This window comes from Equus caballus, chromosome 1, assembly GCF_041296265.1.
Source record: "Equus caballus isolate H_3958 breed thoroughbred chromosome 1, TB-T2T, whole genome shotgun sequence".
Classification (NCBI taxonomy): Eukaryota; Metazoa; Chordata; class Mammalia; order Perissodactyla; family Equidae; genus Equus; species Equus caballus.
Window position 1 is genome coordinate 100,269,478 of NC_091684.1, and position 6,979 is coordinate 100,276,456.

At 43.4% G+C, this 6,979-nt stretch overlaps 1 long non-coding RNA gene across 2 annotated transcripts in view; it reads right to left on the reverse strand.

Annotated features, from left to right (window-relative positions):
* Positions 1-6,582, reverse strand: part of LOC111775021 (uncharacterized) — a 33,148-nt gene extending 26,566 nt beyond the window's left edge. For both annotated transcript variants that reach the window (XR_011438227.1, XR_002810455.2), the window contains exon 1: positions 6,475-6,582. This is a non-coding gene — a long non-coding RNA (uncharacterized lncRNA). The remainder of the gene's footprint in view (positions 1-6,474) is intronic.
* Between the last annotated feature and the right edge of the window lie 397 nt (positions 6,583-6,979).

Here is a 6,979-nt window from a genome sequence, read left to right on the forward strand (position 1 = left end):
ATTCGCTAAGTAGTTCCAGATAATTTATTACTTATCCACGCAGTGGTTCCCATACAGCATCTGAGCAAAAGTTAAGGACAAAATGTAAGCCTTTAGAGTCTAAATAGACTTAATTTTCAATACTCAAAGCTGAGCCTTATTCTGCCTGAACAGAGCTGGCGTGCTTTAATTCCTTTTGTCACAACCTCCCTGGATAATAATTCCTTAATTGCTTCTTAGATGGAAATATTAATCATGCGGCAGCCTTTAATAGGACCAAAATTATGGTGTTTCTTATGCCCAAAGGTTAATGGGGAAAGAGATTATTCTCCTCCCCTCTCCTCTCCCTCCTGATACACAGCTTGTGTGGCACCCATCAGTTTCCCTCTGAATATATTTAAGCTAATGTGTCATCCATCTTTAGGAATTCTGAGGTCCCTGAGGAGGGGAATCATGTCTGATTCAGTTCTGGATTTGCCACAGAATTTAGATCCAATTATTGAAACAGCCTGACTGCATACAAACACGACTGAGTTAAGTAAATTTGGGAAACTGTCTTGACAACTATGCCACTGCTTCTAGTTGACGGTGTGATGGTTGGTCAACTGGCTGGTTGGTGGAGGTTGGTTTGGGGGAGAGGGTGGGGCTTAGGAAAGTAAATCTCTCACTAATGAATAGTAATTAAGCCTCAACCACGTGATAGATCCTGTGCTCCACACTGCAGACGCAGAATGAAGGATATGTTTCTTGCCCTCCAGCAACTCAAATGATGTTGGGGAAGCCAGACTTATAAAAAGGCAAATTAACAAAACAAACTATTAAACACTACAATAGATGTAGGAACAGTGTGTTTGTCTTACAGACACTGTCCAGAGTGGCTCTCTTGGTTTGACAGCGTGTGGAGAGTTATCACTCGTGGTCCCAGTGTAATGGTGGAAGAAAGCCATTTGTGACCTTATCCAGTCTCAAGATGCTTAAGACTTCTGTGTTCACAGAGGAGAAGAGAGAATCCATTTGCATGACTGAGCAGTCAACTGGCCTCCCAACCTCGTTGTGAAATTAAGATGGGTGCCACAGGCACAGATCTTTTAGACTGAACTACGCCCAGCATTCTTGGTTAAACATGGAAAGTGGCAATTTGATCTATTATTAAGTTTAAGTTGGAGAAACAAGAGATGTGACAGGATTTTTGCACTGTATGTTGCAGAGAATTCGTCAAAACACAGTTTGGGAGAAGCTGATCTAGAGAATTATCTAAATGAGACAATCGACACTGGTTGCAAGGCAGGGGATAAGTGCTACATCACAAAAGTAAGAGGTCCAGGTAAGGAAACGGGCAGCTAGAAAGAAAACCAGAGACAGCCAGGAGAGAGGAAACGTGTGGAGGGTGTGGTGTGTGTGTGCTTGCGTGTTAGGATTCAACACTCGACAGATATAGGAAGGGAAGAACTTGTCAAAAATTTGTGTTGGTTTTGAATTTGGGAAAAAATTACCTTTGAGTTCCTCCTTAAACCACATACTAAATGTATCTCTAAATGAATTACAGAACTACATATTAAGACACTAAATTCCAATTACAGAAAAATTAGACTATAAAACTAAATATCAAGTATGTAAATTTAGAAGTGATAGAAGAAATCACAAAGAATAGATCATCAGATTTAACTACAATTAAGGTTTCTGCAAAGTGAAAGAAACCAACATAAAAAGGCAGATGAGAAAAGAAACGCTTCTGCAAACCTTTCTGTAGAAAAAACAGAGGTAACTATTTTATTCTGTGAAGAACAAAGGAACATCAATTTAAAAAATGAAAACAATTAAACAGTAGATGAATAATGAAAATGTTCTCAATAGAATAAAAGGTATTATCATTATTCTATTTATTATTATTAAATAATATTTAACAATGATTACAGCCTGGAATTATGCTAAGTGTTGAACATACATTACTCTGAGCCCTTCTTGTAAAAACCACTTGATAATGGATTTAATTCCCAAGAAATGATCAAAATTAAAAATCAGATATGAAAAGTTATTGTAAAAGATTAGTGGCAATTATTTAATCTATTTAAACATAGAACTAAAACTAAGCAATTATGGACTTTAAAGACCAGAATGCAAATGTTATAAGCTTTAACCAAGTAAAAGGACTACGATAAACAAAAATAAAGACATGAAGGAAATAGAGATGGAAAAAAGTGAAAAAGCACAAATTTTTTTATCCCTCCTAGCAAGGAGATCGTTGATAGGGTATGCAATCAAAAAATGTAATTTAATAAGCTGACTCCCACCTGTTAATATTTTATAGGCTGTTTCTTGGGTTTGGAAGGATCTTCTGGGAAGGAAACCATGGCATGGGATAAAGAAACATCTCTCTGAGGGGCCGGCCCGGTGGTGCAACAGTTAAGTTCGCACGTTCCACTTCTCAGCGGCCCGGGGTTCACCGGTTCGGATCCTGGGTGCGGACATGGCACCACTTGGCAAAAAGCCTTGCTATGGTAGGCATCCCACGTATAAAGTAGAGGAACATGGGCACGGATGTTAGCTCAGGGCCAGGCTTCCTCAGCAAAAAAGAGGAGGACTGGCACAGTTAGCTCAGGGCTAATCTTCCTCAAAAAGAAAAAGAAAAAGAAACACTTCTCTGAAATTCAGCTCTTCCTTCAGTTCCTTCTGTTACATTCAAGGAAAATTCATTTTAATGCTTTTAATTTAAAGATGGCAGTTTAAGAACAGGCCTCCATTCTCTCCACACCTAAGAGTCACAGTGCAGCCGGGAAGGACGGGCCCCTCAGAGGCGGCAAGACACCAGAACGGCCCCTTTCTGAAGAGGGGTCTTGAAACAAAGAGACCAATTTTATACAAAACCGGAATTTTGAATTACTGAAGTGGCTAAAATAACCCAGTTGTTGGAGAATAAAAGTAGGAGGTGAAGGATACGAGCAGGAAAGCAAAGCATCGAGAGAAGGGAGAAAGGATATTCCTCTTAGAACATAAAAGAGAGAAAGCAGCAGAGAAGGGAGCAGCACACCAGACCCGCCCGATTAAAACAGGGGGCTAGGAGAACAAAAATGCACTCCATCAAGTCTGCAGAAAGAAAGCTTGGGAAACAAGAGGTAAGAGTAAAATAAAATAAATGGCAAACTTTAAATAAAATGAAAGAGATAAAATCAAGGCTAACACATATTATCCAAAATTTTCAGATCAATAAACAGACTGTTAGACTGTGTTAAAAACAACATTGTATTCTATGCTGTTCACAGGAAACACATCTACAGTAGAGTGACAAACACGGAAAATGAGGGAGACACGAGGATATCAGCAAATGAAAATAAGCAAGCAAGCAGACCAACAAAAAGCAGCAGCAATAATCTCAATATCAGACAAATCTCAACTTACAGTCAAAAACATTGAACAGGGTAGACAGCGTGATGATAAAAGTTATAATCCAAGATGGCATTATAATAATCACACACACTTTGCACCAAGTAACATAGCAACCAAATCAAATCTCCTGAAAACACAATAAAACTTGAATCAAATACAATTTGAATTTAAAATATGAATACACTTCTAAGATTTTACACGCAAAGCTGGAGAAAAATAACAAAGAATGAGGATTTGATTAAAGATATCAGAGGTTTTGATTACTTGATAATTGACTCCTTTCTTATATCCAAGGAAATTTTACAATATTGATTACATTTTCAGCAAAGAAAAAGCTTTGTCAAATTCAAAAATCTACAAGCTACAGTCTGACCATGATGCAATCATATTAAAAATCAACAATTGCAGTATCATAAAAGATAGAGTTCTTGAAAATTAAGAAAATTCTCTTGGGCTAAATTAAAAATGAAATCAAAACCAAAATAGCAAGTTATTTAGAAAAGGATGCAGAGAAGAACAGAACTCAATCCAGCTGATGTGGTAATGTAACATCTGGAGACAGTATTGTTTGATCGTGACTCAGAATGCCTGGAGCTTTGTGACTCTGCAAAAGCTTCGTAACCTCTCTGTGCCTCAGTGTTCTCACCATAGCAAAATGTTGACAGTAACAGCACTGTCCCATAGGGATGTGGTGAGGATTAAATAACAAGGCACACCAAACACCCAGGAGTCTAGCACATAATAAGTGAATGATTTGTATCTAGTTGTCTTCATTTCTCTCTCCAATTACCTTCTTCCTTCATTCCTCTTCTTTCTCATTTTTAAACTCTTTACAATGTGTTTCTATTACTTTTGTAATAAAAAAAATACATAAAAACGTCGAATGGAGCTATTTCATTGCTAATCACATTATTAATTAAATTCAAAGGAAAAAGACGTCAACTGAACAAGAAATACACTCATTCCTTAGGTCAGCATAATCTAATATTCATCCTCCTGTCTGCTGGTGGGGGTGTGTCGGGTGGGGAGAGGGTGTGAGTCAATTCAGAATGGTTTGATTTGTGGCCATTCCAAACAGACACAAAGGCCTGGCTTCTGTGAAGGCTGCCAGCGGGGTCCTGCCATAATTTCTACAAGGAGAGCTCAGTCTTCTGTGCCTCGGGGACAGATGTGACGGAGAGGAAGCAAAAACAGCCTGTGAGACTTCCAGCCTTTATTTCCAAAAGCGTCATTTCAAAAGGAGGAAGAGAAGATATTGGCAGAGATGTTCTCCAAGCCGCTGGGACCACTCCCAGACTCGAGACAGATCTCAAAGGATGGACAGTGAGAAGAGAGAGACAGCACGGTCTGTGGGTCCTGAGACAGGAAGCATCTTCAGCAACTGAAAAGACCCTAAAAAGAACTGGTTGTGGGGCAGGGGCCAGAGTGGGCAGCCCCCGAGAGGATCCCATGCCCCAGGGAGCACACGGGTACAAAGCAGAGTGAGGACCCAGGAGGCCATGCCAATCGGAAAGGTCAGTGTCCAGATGGCCCTGACCCCTAAGGAGAGATCACGCGAGGACGAGGTGGGCACCCACTACCAGACACCACTCCTGTGGAAGCCCTGGGATTTCAACACAATCTTGGGCGTCAGAAACCCCAGGAAAAAGTGATACTGAAGTTTCCAGTTACCCAACAGAACGAAGGTGCAAGATGAAATTTACTTTGGAGAATAAAGTAATGCTCTCTCGCAAACCTGAGATTGCACAGCAAGGCTTAGACTTGCCACAGTGCTCTTGCCTACCCTCAGAGCAGACCCCACGGACCCACGGCCCACCTCGTCCCGACGTGAATTCTCTGGAGGCCACGATCAGCACTCTCTTAACAGTGATGATGGCTGGGCGTGGATTTCTCGCTAGCGCGTTTTGCAGACCTTTCTAGGAGACGAATCTTGAAGATCTACGCTCAGTTGTGTTGCTCTGTGCTCTGAAGACCACCTCTGAGACCCTTCCATTCTCCCCCACTTCCCTTCTCCCACCTTACAGATGAAGAATCTGAGGCTGGAGAACAGAAATGAGGCCCCAAAGGCTACACAGCGGGTTCAAGTGGAGCTGTGGCAACCCGGGGGGGGATGGGGAATGAACGTCTTCTCTCCTCTTAAGCCCAGGCAGGATACTTTTCCTCACAACCCCAGGGAATTGCTCAGCCCTCCTCACCCTCCCACGGGCTCCCGACACGGCCTTGGCTGCTGCATGGGGCACTGCCCCAAAGGCATGAGCCAAGGCCCTTCCTATGTTCAGGGCTGTACTGCAGGTCCCCAGAGACACAATCACAAACACTCTATCTCTTTCTCTCTCTCTCTAAATGCATCTCTCTCTCCAGTCTCTCCCTGCATATCTCTCTCTCACAGACCATCCTCCGCATCCTCTGGGCTGCCCTAGGGCTGGGAACATAGCATGTACACAATAAATATTTGTTGACACTGATTCCATCGCCACGTCCTTGTTACATTAACATGATAGCATGATAATTAGATTAACACTGGCATCTACCATTTGCTAGACAAAGCATTTCGTGCGCGTCGTCTCGAACACAACGACCTTCTACAGGCAGCTCGCAGACGTTGTACAGATGAGAAAACCAGGACCCAAGGTCGCACGGCTGGCAGAGTTTTGGACCCACCCTCTGGCTGCATCCGAGTCAAAAACCACACCACATAAAACAGCGACTGCCTTCCCCAGCTAGAAACGTCCACCGCCCCTTAAATTTGCTCAGTGGAGTTAGTTTTCGCATCTGCTCCTAGGATTAATTCCCAGGGCTTCCCTGTCATTTCTGGTTATTACAAAGTGCTGCAGTCATTTGAAGTCACAAAGCTCAGTCTCAACTCTGAAATTAGAAGGCTGTCTCCACGTAACCATCAACACTTACATCTCAATTTGAAAATCCAACTTAGCCTCTTCTGCTGGGGTTTCCTGCAGTCACAAAGCCTCTCTCTTCTTGCTCCCTTCTTCTCCCTCTTGCTTCCTGCTGTTTATTTAATTTCCTAATATTTTGACTATGGAAACTTCCAAGCACATGCAAATATCAAAGAATAGTGTAACAAATCACTCACTTTCAACAGTTACTACTCACCAGCTCACAGCCAATGCTGTTTCCGCTCTCCCTCGAGCCAGACCTGGCCATCGGAGGCTCCTCACCCCGCCTCCGTCCTTGGAATGTGCGTCGGCTGGCCTTCTCCACACTGGAAGCCGCCCCAAGGACACGGCCTGGAGAGAGCAGGGTGCTGTCGGGACCGTGGGCAGCACACGTGACTGCAACCGGGCAAGTCCTCTGTATAGACGTTGAGGTTCTCATGGCGGGGTGCAGATGTCTGCTGGTCCTGCGGCCACTCAAGACAAGCCTCCTAAGTCAGTCCCCTTGCTTATGAACCTGCCACCTGCCAATGTGGAGTGGCCTGCCCCGTCCTCCTTCTCTCTCTGCCCTCCACGTACGGGTTCCTGGTTGTGCACCAACAGAGGCTCTCAGGCAGCCGTCACCCTAATACATCCTGGGAGCACAGGCAGGTGTCACCCAGGCCAGCTCTCCTTCAGGGGGCCCGTCTGGGGTGAGCCTCACCCTCAACTTTGAGACTTCTCGG